The sequence below is a fragment of the Pleurodeles waltl genome, chromosome 6 (assembly GCF_031143425.1).
Source record: "Pleurodeles waltl isolate 20211129_DDA chromosome 6, aPleWal1.hap1.20221129, whole genome shotgun sequence".
NCBI classification, from domain to species: Eukaryota; Metazoa; Chordata; class Amphibia; order Caudata; family Salamandridae; genus Pleurodeles; species Pleurodeles waltl.
In genome coordinates, this window is record NC_090445.1 from 1242418369 (window position 1) to 1242437685 (window position 19317).

Genomic DNA, 19317 nt, shown 5'->3' on the forward strand with positions numbered 1-19317 from the left:
CTCATGTCTTGCCTGCAGTGCAGGCATGACATTGGGTGGGCAGGTTGTTGTTTGAGTCATCATGAAAGCTATTTGTTTGTCATGCGGCATTGTCAGAACCGTGGATGATTTGTCATCCTGTGGTCAGTGCATTGTGGAAGTGACTGTGCCAATGCCATACACCAAACACATTTTGGGGCCCTTTATCTGTGTAGGAAGTTCCTACCAGACAATTTGAGCTGTCCTTCCTACCTACACTATGTACACTATGTTCATTTTGACAAGTCAGCTCTAGATGGATCTGGGTGAGTTATAACATCACAGGATATACCATGATCTGTATCCTTGTCCCTTCCGGGTGTATCACATTCATTGTGGGTTCATCGACTGTGGCACAATATCATCTCGACAATGGTTTTATGTTTGGGGTTGCATATCTTGGTCCTTCTTGAATTTATTCAGACGTTACTCTAGACACAACTCACAGTGCACATTGTCCATCCTCTGAGGTTAGTGGACTTTCATTGCAAGTATACCTACAGGGACAATTGGCAATATGCAAAGTTGACTGGTAATTGGAATGGGTAGACAGAGCCTCCTGGCCTTAGCAGTCCTGTCATTGCTTGTCCGACCCACACACTATACAATTGCGATCCCCTCAAGGGAGTACAGTTGTAAGGCAGATTAGATGGATAATGGTCTTGGTAGCAGAACACACAGTTGTGGCTGAGTGTAGTAAGAGTTGCAGTGCCCCCTGGCCTTAGCAGTCCTGTCAGTGTCTGTACTACACACACACTATACTGATGTCATCCTCTCAGGTTGATACAACCCAATGGGGATTTGACAGGCAAGGTAATTTTGATTAGGCTACACTGTTCTGGTTTTAGTGATAGTGGAACAGTGCCTGCTGGGACTTATGGTGCTGTCAATCCCAGTACTATGTTCTAATACACTCTACTTGATATGTTGGAGGCCAGGCAGGGGTCTATGGACAGGTGGACACTGGGCTGTTGAATGGGATAACATAGTAGGCGGCATGAGGTGAAAAGTGGGAATGCATGCCAATGCATTTTGGTGCTATATTTGTTGTTGTGACTTACCTGACTACACTCCCCCAGGCATTCCTGTTAAGCCTTCTGGATGGCCTAGACCTTCTACTCCCATGATGTTAGTTATAAGGAAGGAGGTGGGGGACCACCGCTAGTCTTCAGGACTGCAAGCTGGTGCTTGGATGCCATGGTGCGAGCCTTTCCCCTGAGGTCATTCCATCTCTTCATGATGTTGTCCCTTGTGCGACAGTAGCTGCCTTTAGAGTTCACTCTGTTGACTATCCTTTGCCACATTTCCATTTTCTTAGCGGTAGTAGTTTGCTGGACTTGGGCTCCAAACTATTGTGGACTCTGCTAATTTTATCCACCATTACTCTTAACTCATCATCTGCGAAACCGGTATTTTTCTGTGGTGACAGGGTGGTGAAAATTCACTTAAATATAGATATACTGGTTAGGTGCTATGTAATGAGGAGGTGATAGGGAGTAAAGAGAGTGTAGAGGTGCAAATATGTGTGGTGTGTTGAGAGTTTGGGAATTGTGCTTAGTGCAAGTTGAAGGTTGCCTAATCAATGATTGGTGTAGTTTTTGGGCAATGATATGGCTTGTGTTCACCTGGACATACAAAAGATTGTGGTGTGTGAAGGGGTGTGTCTTATAGTGTGGTTTGTAGGTGTGTCAAGTGTGTGAATGTTTGTCAGCTGTGTTGTTTTCAAATCCATCCAATGTGGTGTTGCGTACTACTGTAGTGACTGCCGACCACCGCGGTTCGCAGTGCCATTGGAAGACTGCCATGGTGGGACCGTCATAGTGATTTTTGACTTGTAACAGTTTCGGTGGTTGGTGGACGGGTTGGCGGTGCAGGTGGTCAGACCACCTACTTCCTGCCCTCCAGCGTCCTGGAAGGATTGGATTATCTGTTTTTTGGCAGGCCAGGCTGTGGGAGGCTGGCCTGGTGTGTAGTGGGTACTTACACTTTATACCAGGTCCAGTTATCCCTTATTAGTGTAGAGTAGGCAGTGTCTAGAAGCCAGGCTAGGTGTAGCTGTAGATGAGCAGCCAAAGCTTATCTAGGAGACATGCAAAGCTCAGGGAATACCACAGTACTCACACACAAGAAATAAAAAATTGTCAGTGTTACAAAAATAACGGTACATTACTTTGGTGACACAAATACCCAAAATACCATAGAGACTATAATCCCTTAGGAGGTAAGCAAAGCACAAATTATATATACTAGTATACAGAAATAGGCATAAAACAGTTAGAAAACAGTGCAATTAGTGAACATCACAAAAGTTAGAAATGGGCCTAGGGAGAGCACAAACCATATACTAAGAAAGTGGAATGCGAAAGTCGGTCCCCCACCTAGGCACGTGTAGTGTGTAGAGGGGAGCTAGGAGTACTAGAAAAGCCCAAAGGTAAGTACCACAACCCACTCCAGTAATCATTAAAGCAGGAGTAAATCACCGTAACTTTCCCAGAGCACACAAAGAAACAATAATGCAAAACCCAGAAGAGACTGCAAGACACCAACAGTGGATTCTTGGACAAGAAGAGCTTTGGAAGAAGGGGACCAAGTACAAGAAGCACATCGGAGTCCACCATCAAGCCTTGGCAAGTGCAAAGCTTGAAGTTAGCGGAAAATGGTGCTGCCGGGGACCAAGAAGGATCAGGTGGACTCTACTCAGAAGGGGGAGTCAGAGGGGGCCCTCAGCAGCTCCGATAGCCCTCAGAAGATAAGGCAGTGCACACAGGAGTCCCACAGCACGGGGACAAAAAAGTTGCAGAAGAGGCCCATGCAGCACTACGACAAAAGATCTCACGCTGTTAGAGACCCACTCATGCAGCTCTGCGTAACAGGATAGATTGCTGGGGGCTGGAGCTATAAGATGCATGAAGGACTTGGAGGAGGGATGCCAAAAAGCCTTGGCAGCTGCAAATGACATAGTGCATGGGGGTACTTTCTTGCGTGGGGAGACAAGGTCATACCTCTACCAAAGTGGGACAGCTGGAAATGAGGACTATCTGGTCAATTTCAGTCCACCACCTGTGATGCAGGAGCCACGCAGCTCAGCAGGAGAGAAGATCCACGCAGCTGGTCATCATCGCAGTTGGTGGCTGCAGAAACAGGGGAGTGATTCCTTCACCCCAAGGGAGATTCCTTCTTTCTTCTGATGCAGGCTGAAGACGGGCTGTCCTCAGAGGATGCACAAAAGGAAAACTGTTGCAGTTGCTGGCAGGAGCCGGAGATACAATGTTGCAGGAGGCGTCTTGCTTCTTTGTTGCAGCATGTAGGTTCCTGGAGGGTCCAGATGTAGTTTCTTCAGTGACTGCTGGAGTCTTGTGATCTGAATCTGAGGAACCACCCAAAGGAGAGACCCTAAATAGCCCTGAAAGGTGGATTGGTCACCTAACCAGGTAAGCACCTATCAGGGGAGGGCTCTAACGTCACCTGCTGGCACTGGCCACTCAGATGCTCCCAGAGTTCCCTGCCAACCTTGAATTCAAGATGGCAAAACCCAGGAACCCTCTGGAGGTGCTCTGAGCACCACCCCTGGGGTGGTGATGGATAGGCAAGTGTTCACTCCCCTTTCCTTTGTCCAGTCTCTCGCCAGAGCAGGGACTGGGGGGTTGTGAACTGGTGTAGACTGGTTTGTGCAAGGAGGGCACCAAATGTGCCCATCAAATCATTTCCAGTGGCTTGAAGAAGCTACCCCTCAAAGCCTGTAACACCTATTTCCAAAGGGAGAGCGTGCAACACCCCTCTCCCAAAGGAAATCCTTTGTTCTGCCTTCCTGGGACTGAGCTTTTCAAGCAACAGGAGGGCAGGAACCTGTCTGTGAGGTGGCAGCAGCTGGGGCTGCCTGGAAAACCTTAGAAGGCTAAAATGACAATACTGGGGGTCCTCTAAGGGGCACCTGGAGTGCATGGAATCATACAACCAATGCTTGCAAAAGCCTTGGTAGGATTCCAACATGTTTGATACCAAACATGCCTATGTTCAGAGTTACTATTATGTAGCTGGACATAGGTAGTGACCTATGTCCAGTACACAAGTAAAATGGTGTTCCCACACTCACAAAGTCTGGGAAATTGGGCCTGGACTTCATGGGGGCACCACTTCTAGTGCAGGGGTGACCTCACACTCAGGTACTCTGCACCCTGACCTCAGCGCTGGAGGGCCTGCTATAGGGGTGACTTATTGACCTGGTGCAGTGAACCATTTCCAAGAAAGAGGGTACATTCCTACACTGGCTGTGTAACTTGTATGCGGTGGTCCCTATGATGTCTTTTGATGGCAGCCAACGTGGCGGCCTGGCGGCCTGGTGGCCTGGTGGCCCAACCACCGTAATAGGGCCCTAAATTACTGATTGAGTCATAACAGTTAGAGGCAGATTTATGAAAAGTGGCACTGCACCTAGTGCAGCGCCTCTTTTCTTGTGCCTGTTAGTGCCCCCCTAATGCCATCATGTGTGCACCATATTTAAATTGAATATGGCTCACCATGGCAGTAGTCAGGGGAACTAGTGTCAAAATGTTTTATGCTAGTCCGGTGCTTTGCAGGATTAGCATAAAAAATGTTGATGCTAATCCTGCAAAGAACCCAGAGTCCAGCTGAAAACAGTGGGAGTCTCCCTTAAACGCCTGCTTTTAGCAAGCATTAAAAATGCAGATAAAAATTACGTAAAGAAATCTCTTTGCACCATTTTTTGGGCCCCCCAAGCGCCCGAACTCCCCGTTTGTATACTTTTTGCCTGACGCAGGCATAATGTGGTGCAAAGGATTACAAAGTGGCGCACTGCAAGCATTGAGCCACTTCGTAAATATGGCGCTGCATTTTTGGCCTTTCAACGTCACATTAGAATTTTAAAAATGACGCTAATGAGGCATTGGAATGGAGCTAGTCCCTCTTAAACCTGGGCCTTAGTCTCACAGCACTATATCCCCCCTCTCGCTGAGTAGAAAGTACAAACAAAAATAATATCAGATCTCGTCGATGAGTCATAGAGGGTCTCGTACTAGTCTACCAGACCTCGTGGTGTGAAGCGATGAAACTGCACTTTGATTTGACACCAACGTTGCAGAGTCTGATGCTTGATCTGGACGGTCAAGTGGAGTCACCTCATTAAAGATTTCAGGAGCTGATGAATGTCGAGGTATGTGTCTGAAATGTGATGTTTTTTCCAGGGCGCTGGGCTGCCACCATGTGTCCCTTGGAAGACACTACCTTCAGAGGTTCGACATCAAACGGAGAGCCGCTTTTCCTCTTTTGCTTTTTATTTAACTAGGACCCAGTCATCTTTATCAAAAACTGCTTCCTGAGCTCATATATGCTGATCAGGTTATGCCTTCACCTTGCATTTCTGAGAAGTGTTCAGGGACTAAACCCTATCAGCATTCAAGTGTCAATCCACTGCCCATTGTGGCAGCATGTTTTGAATAGCTCTCCTAAACAGTTGGGTGGCAGGACTCTCCCCAGTTGTGGAGAGAGGAGTTGAGGGATAACCACGATGAGCTTGGCACAAATCTTGTATCAATTCAATGTCCTCCATCACCACTAACTGAATTATTGTCTTGAGAGTGCCCATGAATCGTTCTATAGCCCCATTGGTTTGAGGCCACAGAGGTCCGCTCTTCTGAAGCTTGATATTCAGCTTGACAGGAAATTCCTTGAACTCTTGACTGTTGAATGGCGGGTCATTGTCTGATTTAGGAATAGCAGGTATGCCCTATGCTGCAAAAATGTCGTCCATTTGTTCGATAACCGTGTCATGAGTGGTTGACAACATTTCCTCCACCAACAGTAAGTGTGAATATTCATCAATGACTTTGTAAGTTCCCCAAGGCTCTAAAGATACCAACAGCAACTCTTTCCCTAGCCTAGGGAGGAAGGTCAGGCATGGTCAATGGGTGTTGTGCCACTTTAGGGAAAAGACAGTTGCAAAGATGGCACTCCTTCAGTTACTGCTCAACTTGGTCATGAGGCATATTTGAAGCCCCTAGCGCCACCTTGAGCCACATTAGTGTCATTTTTTTTAACACTAATGTGGCCCAACGAGGCCAAAATCCTAGTGCCTTATTTACAAAGTGCCGCAATGCATGCATTGTGCCACTTTATAACCCTTTGCACTACTTTATGCCTGCACCAGCCATAATGTATGCAAAGGGGGCCTTCCCCCGTTAGAGGGACTGAACAAATGGCACAAGGAAATCTATGAGATTTCCTTGCATCATTTTGTTCGGCACTTTGAATGCCTGCTCAGAGCAGGCGTTAAAAGGGGACTTCCATTATTTAAATGGGCCCCTATGTACTCTGCAGGAGTAGCCTCAATATTTTGGGCCTACTCCTGCAGAATACATCAATAGCATCATGAAAAATGATGCTATTGCTTCCTACACAGTGCAGTGGTGCACCATATTTTAAATACAGCGCACACATGGTGGGAGTAGGGGGGCACTAAGGGGCACAGTGAAAGTAGTGCTGCACTCGGTGCAGTGCCACTTTCCATAAATCTGCCCCTCAGTCTCTTAAGGCTCTTTCAGTGGTTACAATGCCATGACATCCTTCATGGGCCATTTCAATGACTTGCTGCTGGAGACTCCAGGCATCATGATTCTAGACCAGCTCTGCACCACACCTTTCTTGGTTACAGACAGGTCATTCTGCAAATTTTTGAACTTTTGAAACTCAGTGTCATCCTCTAGTGGTTGAAGTTCTTCTTTCACAACTGGGTTTAAATGATGTCTTTAAGAATCAGCATGTTCTTGTCAGCATTCCTAGCAACAATGATCTGATCAATGGATAGAGCAGCCGGCGTGCTGGACCTCTCAATGAAATTAATTTACTCTTCAGCTGTTTTATGTTGAGAGGGGTTTGTGTAGAGGTACTCATGAAAAATTGTCAGCAGGATTTTGATCTTTACCTGGCGTGTGTAAAATCACATAGTTGGATTTTTGCAGTCAAAATCCCCATCTCTCAATGTGAGGGGGGATCTTGGCTTTCAGGTTCATTAAAATAGTGAGCAGCACTTGGTGGTCAGTGACAACTGTGAAGCACTTTTAATACAATATCCAAAGGCCCACTAGGCAGCCAATTTCTCCTTTTCTAGCTGTTTTATGTCAAGCTGGGTTTGTGTAGAGGTACTCATGAAAAATAATCAGCTGGGTCTTTACCTGGCTTGTGCACAATCATATACTTATATTCTTGTAGTCAAAACCCCCATCTCTCAATGTGAGGGAGCATCTTGGCTTTCGGGTTTCCAACAATAGTGAGTAGCACTTGGTGGTCTGTGACAACAGTGAAGCGCTTTCAATACAATGTCCATAGAGCCACAAGACAACCATTCTCTCCTTTTCGGATGAGAATAAGCCTGATCTGCGTCAGACAAACGTCAGGTAGCATAAACTACAATGTGACTCTGAGCATTTGAATAACCATTATGTTCAGCAAGAACCACCTCCAGCCCCACTGGGCTTGTGTCGACAATGAGTTAAGTAGGTAGCTTGTGGTTGAAACAAGCCATCTCAGTTGCATTCTCATTCACATGTTTTATCTTTTGAAACTCTGATCATATTCTACAGACCACTGAAAAGAAACATCTTGTTTTGTCAACTCTTGCAATGGGGCGCTCACTGTAGTAAAGTCACAAATGTGCCTTGAGCAATAACCAGCCATGTCCACAAAGGATTGTAGCATAGTGTCATTCCGTGGGGAACAAGACGCTCACAGTGTTTGCACTTTATCTGGGTCAAGACTCATTCCCCCATCAGAGAATATGCACCTAAAGAATTTAAGCTTATTTTTATGAAACTCACACCTGGCTGAGTTCACAGTGAGAGCTGCATTGGCAAGTAATTTGCACACTTGTTTAAGAGCTTTGTCATGCTTCTCCCATGTTGCTCTACCACTAATAGGCCATTGCTCCAGTTGAAAACATGCATTACTAGTTGAATTATGCAACATATAACATCCTGAAATATTTCTAAAGCTGACGGCACTCCAAAGCTCAATCTTATATATTCAAACAGACCCACAAAAGTCAAAAAAGGTAATTTGAGTTGATGATATCCCTTGTTCAGGTCAAGACAAGAGAATACTTTGTCTCCATTTAACTGCAGGATCATGTCCGCTATGCATGAACTCAGATGTTGTTCTCTTTCTATTGCTTTGTTATCCTGGCACATACCAACAAAGATTCACACTGCACGTCCACTGCCCTTTTAGGGCACCACCACTATGGGTGAAACCCCTGGCATAGGACCAGTGGAGCACTCAATGATGTCATGCTTCAGCAGTGTTTTTAGGTCTCTCTCAACAACTTCCTGCAAATGAAAGGCAATTCTGTGGCGCTGCTGAGCAGCTGAGCAAGCGGCCGAATGTCCTCATTAATATGAGGTCACACTTTTATTGTTTTGAGTCTTCCATGGCCAAGGAATAATGATGGAAACTGAGTTAAAAGTTTGGACTGAGTGTGTAAGTAATTGACAGAAATCAGCCTCATGTCAGCAGCAGTGGCAAAAAGGAGCAAACATGCACTGGACAAGGTAGTTCCTGTATGTACATGAACTGTCATTTGCACAGACAGTACTTTGTATTTCATGGTTGCTGTGGATGACCCTTTACTTTGCAATGGTTTGGAAGCGTCCCCCGTGTATACCTTCATGATTGACAGATTAAGTCATGGCACAAGAGATAGGTTGTTGAACTTCTCAACTGGCATGATGTTAATCAACACTCCACTGTCTATGATGAAGGTTAAGGGACAACTGTTAAAGTTTATTGTGTTCTTGGCAGTGAAAGTGTGTTTGAACCTTTTAACGCAGGCTGCAATGTCAGTCCTCCAGAAGACTTTGCTTAGGCCCCCTATGGGTGGCAAACTATATGCTGCAGCCATAGCATTGTCCTGGAACCCCAATGCCCTAGGTACCTAGGTACCATATACTAGGGACTCATAATGATACACCAGTGTGCCCATAGTGGGCGAAATACAGAGTTAACAGTTACCAACAACTAAAATTAGGGGAGAGAGCATAACTATTGGGGTCTTGGTTAGCAGAATCCCAGTAGACACAGTCAAACACACTGACAAACAGGCCAAAAGTGGGGGTTACCGAGCTAGAAAGAGGCTACTTTCCTACAACATCACCAACTCTAACCAACCTCTGATTGAGTAGAGAGAACTTGGCTCCCAGGAGCAGCCTGCTATGTTATTGTATGCGCTCAGGGAGAACAACCTTGTTTCTTTGATATATTTATCCCTTTCCTTGTCAATAGTTTTCCTCTCCAGCCTGGGAGCATCAGAAACCATGCCACACACAGAGCTCTTGATTAAACATCTTTATACCTACGCATACAATCACACACTAAATCACTGATTGTGTCACAGCCAGTAATAACCACACCTTAAAACCTCCCAGCAGGTTACTCAATCCTTCCTCTAAGTCGCCCAGATCTGCAAGGGTCCTACTGCACCTAGTCACAAAACACTACAGGCTCTAACTATTGGCCTGATTTAAATGTCAACAGATCAGGTTGAATTAGTATATTACTCTTTCCTTTGAGGGCAGACCACCCGCTGAATTTATAAATGACTGCCAAGGTGACAGTTACAGTTATTTATAAAGAATTGTCAAGGACCTTCATCACATCAGTTTCTGTCAATACTCCAAACAGTTTGATTTTTCAATTAAAAAATAAACGTATACACATACACACACACACACATATAACCACTTAAAAAACAAAGGTTACAGGGGCTTTATAGTTAGGTTCACATTTTAAATGCACAGAGCCATACAAATTCAGCAGTTATAGTTATGGTTATCTCAAGTAACTAAAACTGATGCCCTAAAGAAACTATAACTTCCACCATGCACAATTTCTCATCAATAATTTTACTGCAAATGTTACATTGATAATATCAATGTTGCTCTCAAAGATGTCATAAGTGATGTAATATAGGAGGTAATTAGCACTGCATGGCAAGAATGCAAGTTATAGTTGCATGACATAGCCATAACTATAAAATCCCTGTAACCTTTGTTTTTTTTAAGTTATTATTATTATTTTTTTTTAACAATACCTAATTTTAATTAGTCTACGTTAATGTGACCACTGCCACACATGGCATTTTGCTGTGCACGTTGGGGGTTAGCCGCGGGGCCTGGCCTGCGGCTAGACCCAGCGGCCAACCCCCATTAAGCACCAAACCAAGCACCACGCATGGCCTTTGGCCTTGCATGGCAGGGGTTGGAAGCAGGGCCTGGCCTGTGCCCAGGACCTGCAGCCTATCCCCATATATGCACCCAAACCAGCACAATACACAACCTTTGGCCATGAGTTGTGAGTTGGCAGCACGGCTTGACCACAGGCTAGGGTCTGGGGCCAACCCTCACAAAAGTACCCAACTCTGCACCATGCATGCATTTCGGCCATGCTCTGCAGGGGTTAGGTGTAGAGCCTGGCCTGTGGGCTGGTCCTGTACCCTACCCCCGTAAGCATACATCACCATGCCATGCATGGGCTTCCAAAAGAAAAGAAAAGGAAGCAGGGTAGGCATACCCTGACCCCGTCACCTTGGTGCAGTGGTCCCCATGGGAAATGGCCAGGGCAAAAAATAATTTTGTTTTACATTTTTGCCACAACATTGTGGCAGATTCATGAATCTGCAACAATTCTTTTTTTTAAAACAAGTGTCATCTTCTGCACTTGTTAAAAATTTGTTCCCTGGGTGGACCAGGTCCCTGGGGCATGCGATAATAAATAAATAAAGGAAAGGGAACATGGGGTCCCCCTCCTGTAGTCTCTTTGAGCCTCAGGCACCACCACCTCCTGGGGCTTGATTATTATTATCGAAGAGGGTGGCGCGGGCCCCCCTCTTGTAGGCTCCTTGAGCCCTAGGGACCACCACCTCCCCTTGGCCTTTATTTAGAAAATGACATTGACCATGCAGACCCCCTCCTGGGGCTTTGATATACCACTGGAACCACCACCTCCCAGGGGCTAAAAAAATATATGAAGGGGAGGCGCATGGACCCCCAGGCCCTGGTGTGCTTGGATGGTTGCAGAGTTGGCAGCCAATCAAATTTCAGCATGAGATCTCCAGGATCCACCAAGCCTCTGTGTTTCAATATATCTATATTTCCCATTCTTTTAATATTTCTAAATCTACTGAATGTATTTATACCAAATAACAAAAAGCATGCTTTCTGGACCAATAGCTAGCTTTCTGGAAAATGGTATGTATTTCCGTCCAGCGGTTTGGGCTGCAGTCATATTAAAAAATGCGGGGGACAAAAACATTTTGGGACTCCTCCATTTTCTCACCCCCTCTTGACAGATCACCCCAAAACTTTCAAGACAGCAGCGTAGCCAAATGTTGTATTCATTTTGACAATTTTGTGGTGAGTCATTCAATGGTACCAAAGTTATTGGCAAAGCAAAAAACACTTTTGCTATGGAAACTAGATCCTAACTATAACTAACTATTAGCGACCACCAATAGGTAGAGGGAGCTGTGCATTGCAAAGGTGCGGTGAGGATGTGCAAGGCTGTACGAAGTTTCAGATTGCATTGGGCTTGAGGACTCAGCATCAAAGTATAGCCCCAGGGCAGAGGTATTTTTGGATTCCATGCGATGGGGCTCATGGCATAGAATATTAAGGAATAATATGGACTGTGTGCAATAGGAGCTGTACGGACCATTGTGGTGATTAAAATATTGGGAGTGGATGCTTGTGCTGCAGAATCCTGCCATTTGGCTTTCATGGGTGTAGGAGAATTTTAAACAATCAAGTATGATTGGACTTGATTTTCGATATTAGCTAACAGGCGTATGTATTTAATCTGGTTGCGGGTGCAGAAATCATTGAGATCCATGATTAATATGCTGAAATAAGGTGCGTCCTGCTTGGAAGGAGAAATAAAACAAAGTCTTGAAGCAACATTGGTATGCCAGTTGGAAGGAAAATACTGATAAAGTGAATGGTAAAGATGTGAGCATAGTAGCCAGTAAGTGTTCAAGCATCACGCAGTCCACAGAACTGTGATTTGAAGAAAAGCAAATGTAATTTTTGTGAAATACCAGTTCTTTTTAACCTGAAAAAGCATTTATTTTCATGGAGTACCCTGTGATGTGTATTTATGTTGCACAAAGTTTGAAGAATTTTGTATATGTTTGTTTTATCACCAGGTGTATTTAATTACTTGTAAAACAGTTGTTTTTCAGTTTGACAAAGGCTGTTCACAGCCGAAACACGACATGTAACAGTGTCCAGTGTTTTTGACACTTTAAACAGATATTTTCTTGTATCTTCGATTGCCTAGCCCTTCCCTTTCCTTATGTGGGGAGGCTTTGTTGGATATACACATATATATATGTATATATATATATATATATATATATATATATATAGATATATATATATATATAAATATATATGTATGTGTATATATATATATATATATTTATATATATATATATATATATATATATATATATATATATATATGTAAAAAGAAAGGATCGCAAAGCACTCAGTTAAGGCTTATTCCTTCATTTTAATCAGTGCAACAAACAACGCGTTTTGACCAAACGGTCTTCTTCCAAGTTTGCAAGTCCTTTCACTCTGTTCACTTTTATATTAACACATCAATATTACCAATACAATGCATAGTGGAATTTGTAGTGTGTTACAAAACAAATCTATTACTATATATGTAAATAAATCCAAATATTTTATTTCCATACAATGTAATTCTAAACAAGAAAATATGTCCAAAAGAAATTGTTTTTACAAAATTAAATTAACATTAAATTTAAAAGAAAAGACTATGAATTTCAAGATCATATCAAAATTCTCAAGAATGGTTTGCTAGCCCATACAGAATATTTGAAAATTAAACATTAATTCTTGATTAATCTTAATGTATCTCCGATGTTTTTACAGAGCCTAATTCACCTTCATGTCAGAGATCTTTAAAATATTTATTCATTTGAATAATCCAATTATTATTCACAATTGTCAGTGTAGTACCAGATTACAAGCTACAGAGAATTTATAAATGTACAAAAGCTCCTCATTGTTATTCAATCCACAAGGTGTTTTTGTTCTCATTGTTCTCATTTGAATGATATATTTAGACTCTAAGTCCCATATTTATACTTTTTTAACGCAGCATTTGCGTCATTTTTTTACGCAAAAGTGGCGCAAACTTACAAAATACAATTGTATTTTATAAGTTTGAGCCGATTTTACTTCAAAAACTGGCAGAAATGCGGCACTAAAAAAGCAGAAATATGGGCCTAATTGTCTTAACTTAATTGTTCTATCACCACCTCTTTCATGTTCCAGAATGTGATCTATTCCATAATATCTCAAAGTTTTCCAGCTGTTAGTTTCATGCATTTTTAAATGTTTGGCTACTGCATAAGTGAGGTCATTGTGTATAATCGCTCTAATGTGTTCCAAAATTATTTTCTTAAGCATACAAATAGTACTGCCAATGTATTTGAAACCACAGTGGCATTCAATCACATAAATCATGTATTTGGTATTACAGGGGATTCTATGCTTAATTTGAATTTCCGTTTCATTGGGCAATTTAATCATTTTTGCTGATTTACCAATCTTACATGCTTTGCAGTTGTTACATTTAATAAACCCTTGTTGTTGTTCCACTAACCAATTTTGTTCACTTTTTAATGAAAAGTGGCTCCTCACTACATAATCCTTAATTGATGGTGCTTTTACAATATGTAATTAAAGGTACTAAGCCATCTTTAGGACCTAAGTCTGGATCTCTGCAAATCACATTCCAGTGTTTGCATAAAATGTTTTTAATTAGACCACTTTCCTTCGTATAATTCATTATCATTCACAAATTGTTCTTATCTTGTTTCTCTTCTCTTTTATTGGTCTGCTTTGGGAATAATACATCATCACGACTTATCGTTTGCTTCCTTTCTAAATTCTTGTTCAAAATTGTTTGAGTGTAACCTCTCCTTTTAAATCTCTGAATTGTTTCCTTAAATTGTATTTGTACCTCCTTTTCACTTGAACAATTCCTCTGCATCCTTCTTAACTCACCATATGGTATGCTTTTTATTAAAGGCTTAGAATGGAAGCTTTTACCATGTAATACACTATTAGTTGAAGTTTCTTTACGATATACTGTTGTCTCTAGTTTATAATTTTCAACATAATTAGTAATGTCCAAAAAATGAATTGAAGTTTTACTCATCTGACATGTCAATTGTAGTCCAACATGATTAATGTTCAAAGCTGAAAAGTATGTCATAAATTCATCCTGTGACCCATGCCAGATGATAAAAAGGTCATCAATAAACCATACCCACAATGCAATCTTGTCCATATACAAATCATTGGTCTTAACCCAGGCTATTTCTCTATCCCGCCATCCCATTCCTAGGTTGGCATAGTTTGGAGAAAGAGAAATGCCCATTGCTGTACCACACAATTGTTGATAAGTCTCATGATTAAATATAAATATGTTATTCTTGAGACACATTTCAATCAAGGAGAGTAACATCTTAGAGTGTTCAAATTCTGTTATGCATCTTTGTCTTAGAAAATATTCACAAGCTTTCAATCCAACTTCGTGATTAATGGATGTATATACATCAATTGTGACTAAAAGATATTCAGCACTCCAGTTTATATTTGTTAAAATTCTCAGTAAATCCCCTGAATCTTTTATATATGAATTCAATGTTATTACAATAGGTGCCAGATAGAAATCTACATAATCAGATATCCTCTCATAGAGTGAGTCACATGCAGATACAATTGGTCTACCTGGTGGAGCAGTCAATAATTTATGAATCTTTAGTAAAAAAATAAATTGTAGGTAAAGTTGGATTTTCCTTTTTCAAAAAATTATATTCATCAGTATTAAGCAACAATTGTTGATGCCAGTCATCCAATTTTGAGTGTAGTTGATAAACCATTCGATTTATTGGATTCTGAGTTAGTTTTTTATAATTAAACTCATTATTTAATTGTCTGTATACTTCCGCAATATAATCTTGTGTATTAAGAATCACAATGTTTCCACCCTCATCCGCTGGTTTAATTATGATTTCATTTTTATTTATCAGATTTTTCAACGCCAATCATTCTTAGTTAGAGTTTCCCATAATCCATGATGTCTCCTCTTTTGCAATATTTCTACATCTTCCAACACAAGTCCTGAGAAGATATCAATTTTATTGCCAAGCGATAAAACTGGACAGAATTTAGTTTGTTCTTTAAAATTACTGAATTTATGCCGATTAATGTCAATATTCAATTTTTGCAAAACTTCCATTTCAGTGTATTCCTCATCTTGCAAATCATGATATAAGTCAAAAATAGTTTTTAAGTCCAAAATTAGATCAATGCATAATTCTCCATTCTCTGATCCACTGTTTGTATACTTGTCCTTATTAGATTTTATAACTTGTGACTGCATTGCATAAAATTTGTACTAATTTGAATTTTCTAATAAATTTGTAAATATCAATTCGAGTGTCCACATAATTATAATGAATTTCAGGATAGAATGAAAGACCCTTATTTAGTGTTCACCAAGGAGCGAAAAGACATCCCAAGGAAGGATTATGATTGGTTCATATGGATGCCTTTTTTTTTGCGAAGAAAGATTCCTTCCTTGTTGCACCATTTGCCAATTGGGGTTTTCTCATGATTACACCTTTTCAGCTACCTCTCTGACTTTGCTGATTTTCTCTATTCAGAATGTCATCATTTGATTCAGATGACAACTGTACTGTTCCTGCAAGTCAGCTACCTCAGCCACCCAGGGTGTCCTTGGTCTGGAATTTTTTTTCAGATGAGGCCTGATGGGAAGAAAGTGTCTGCCAAATCTGTAATTGGTAACATATGTAAAAAAGCGTTCAACGGGTGCAACTAGGAGAAGCAATATTTATAAGTAACTGTGGGATTGGGCGACATTTGAGAGTTATGCACCCTGAACACCTTGTTCTGCAGATATTGATAACTCCTCAGAGGGGACTACATCTTCCCAACCAGTGACAGTGTGCTCTCACAGGTAATTATCGCGCAAGCAGATAACAAGCCGGCATATTTGAACAAAGCCCCTTTTCCTGTTTATGCAAGGAGATTATTTTTTCTTCTGAGGGAATGAGACAGGCAAATCTAGGATCATGAATGCCCACCTAGGCAGTATTTTTTTTTTTAATGTCCTCTTCGTTTTGAAGTAGACATTTTTTTTTACTCCCAGCTTCTTGCTTTTGGCCTATCCTATTTTACAAAAACATACAAAAAATTAAAAAATGTTACTTGAAAAAGCTTTTCCATTAGTAGAGTATAAAATAGAATATCCTCTCTGTTGACAACTGTGTCTTGCACCACCAGGGTGAACATTTGAATGTAAGGACACACACACCTCTCTCTCAGACAACTCCTTGTGAGGATAACCATGTGTAGAACGTTGTACACAAAGGCAGTGCTCTTCACTGAAAACTCTCTACAGAATATCAAGCACAAATATTAAAATGTGCCAAAGCACTGCAGACAGCCGTGCATAGTATTCCATGAGATTGTATGCAACTCTGTATCGAAACCTTCCACTCATATACAAATCTTTATTCTACAGTGTGAAGAAGCACTAATTTCTCTACGGCACATAAAGCGTGCATGTACATACAGAAGAACAGTTACAGTTCTTGAAGAATGAATTACCACTTTAAGTCAACAATAGAAGATTGTATCAATTTTCAAATCCTTAAAAGCTATTAGGGAAAACATCAGCAGTAACTTCAAACATTTAATTTAATAAAACAATTTAACAACAGAACAAACAATAGCAACATCAATAAACTACAACAACAACAGTAAAAACAACAAACTTAACAAATTATTATTTATCTTTGCTGATTTGTAAAATATACAAAAAGGATCTCATCAGGACCAGCAAGAATAACCAATACAGCATGAGTACCACTGACATGTGGTGACGTTTGAGGACTATGCTCCTTCAATGCCATGTTCAGGCTGAGTTAACCCATACTTCCGAACTTGATAACCTCTCAGAGGTGTCCACAGCTTTTGAACCTGGTGACACTGTGCCTACCCAGGTACTCAATTGTCAAGTAGATAACAACACTATTCATATAAATAAAGCACCTGTTTTCTGCTTAAGTAAGTAGATCATTTTGTCATCAAAAACAAGTAGAGTAGAGCAACACAGAACAAGCTTCTCCAAGGGTATACATGTCACAGTGGGCATAGGAACAACATTGGTTGTGCAATAACATTTTTTCCTGACTTTTCACACAGTTACTACTCCATCTTTGTTCCAACGTAAACAGTTTTTGTTTTACTCCTCCATATATTGTGTGACATGGTACTTCTGTTTTTCACAGCTTCTGTTTTCCAGTCTCTCTCTAAAAAAGACCCAATAATCAAACAAGTATAATGTTATATACTGATCAGTAATCAATAATAATGATACATCAATATCTACATTTTGTACCCACAATCACATATTTGTAAGTACTGCACCACTAACTTCATGTTCTGTTACAACAATCCACAGCCTTAATTACTGCATTGTTTGTCCAAAATTAATTTATAACTTGCCTTCAAACATGGTTCTATTACAAGTTATAAAGGAACACATTCCTCTTTACACACCTTTCCTAACAGTGAGCAGAGTGTTTTACTCTATAAATTGCAATATCTCCACTAAAACATCTCATATGGTTAAATTATGTGCACAGTAAGGTTCATAAAAAGCCTTGGCCTTGTTCTAACAGATGGCAGATGCTTTGTTTTATAATTTCAGAAATACTGCCTCTTTTACTTACAACTACACACAGATTTTAGATTTCATTTTTTAACACAACATCCAATATTTGGTGACATCTCTCAGGAAGCGCGTCACTGGTGGAGGCGGCGGCGGCACAAACTTATGGATGCAGGAGCCCTTTAAAAATTGCTTAGCGATCCCGCCTCCGTGGGAAGCGCGTCACTGGTGGAGGCGGCGGCACAAACTTACGGGGCAGGAGCCCTTTAAAAACTGCTTAGCGCTCCCGCATCCGCAGGAAGCACGTCACTGGTGGAGGCGGCGGCGGCACAAACTTACGGGGCAGGAGCCCTTTAAAAACCGCTTAGCGCTCCCGCATCCGCGGGAAGCGCGTCACTGGTGGAGGCGGCGGTGGCACAAACTTACAGGGCAGGAGCCCTTTAAAAACTGCTTAGCGCTCCCGCATCCGCGGAAAGCGCGTCGCTGGTGGAGGCGGCGGCGGCACAAAGTTACGGGGCAGGAGTCCTTTAAAAACCGCGTAGCGCTCCCGCATCCGTGGGAAGCGCGTCACTGGTGGAGGCGGCGGCGGCACAAACTTACGGGGCAGGAGCCACCCCTATTCATTTACTATATACTGGGGATCATTTTTGAGCCTTTTTAGTGGGTCTAGTGGGTCTTTAATATTTGTTAATTTTTTTGTCTGTTTTGTTTGATTCGTTATTGAAACATTTTGATGAAATGGGCAGGAAAAGAGGTCCGCTAACTGGTCCCATGGGAGGGGATGGTGGCGGCAGTAGACAGGGAAGTGGCACCACCACATTGGACTCCTTCCTCGCAAGAGCCGTTGAGGTCGTAACGAAGGAGATTGATCTGGCAGAAAGGAGGTTATCCATGGAACTGGAGGACTGGCGTCTGGCCCCAATAGATAGTGGTCCTCGTGAGGTTGTGGATGTGGAGGTGACTTATCCGGGGGGTGATCAAGGTACTGTCATGGTTGCTGTTGAACCTGCTCAAATTGAGCAAATAGAGACTACAGAGGGTTCTGGTGGCCAAGGCCCTTCCAGAAGAAGCAAAAGACTTTTATTATCTTCTCCCCCGGCCTGGCCCCTGGATAAATGTAGCCCCCCCCCCGGAGGGAAAAAAAGGTCTTAAAGAAATCGATTCCCAAGTCAAAAACATCCCCCTTGGAACTCCCTAAGGGTATGAGTAGTGACCCTGCACCTTGCCAGCAGCTGGGTTGTGATGTTACTATTTTATTTGTCAAAATTTAGTGAAATGATCCAGGAGATTTTATCCCCCGTTGTGGAGAAACTATAGGCCATATATCTGTGCAAGGAAGTCAGGGGAGGCATTGTGCAGGTGGATGTGTGGCCCCGACCAGACGATCCCATCCTTGTGAGGAGTTGCTCCTGCTGGAGGACCCTGCAGGGCCATTGGGGCCTTTGGGAAAATCATCTCAGCTATTGGCTAATTCTAGAAATTCTGGGGGTCAGGGCG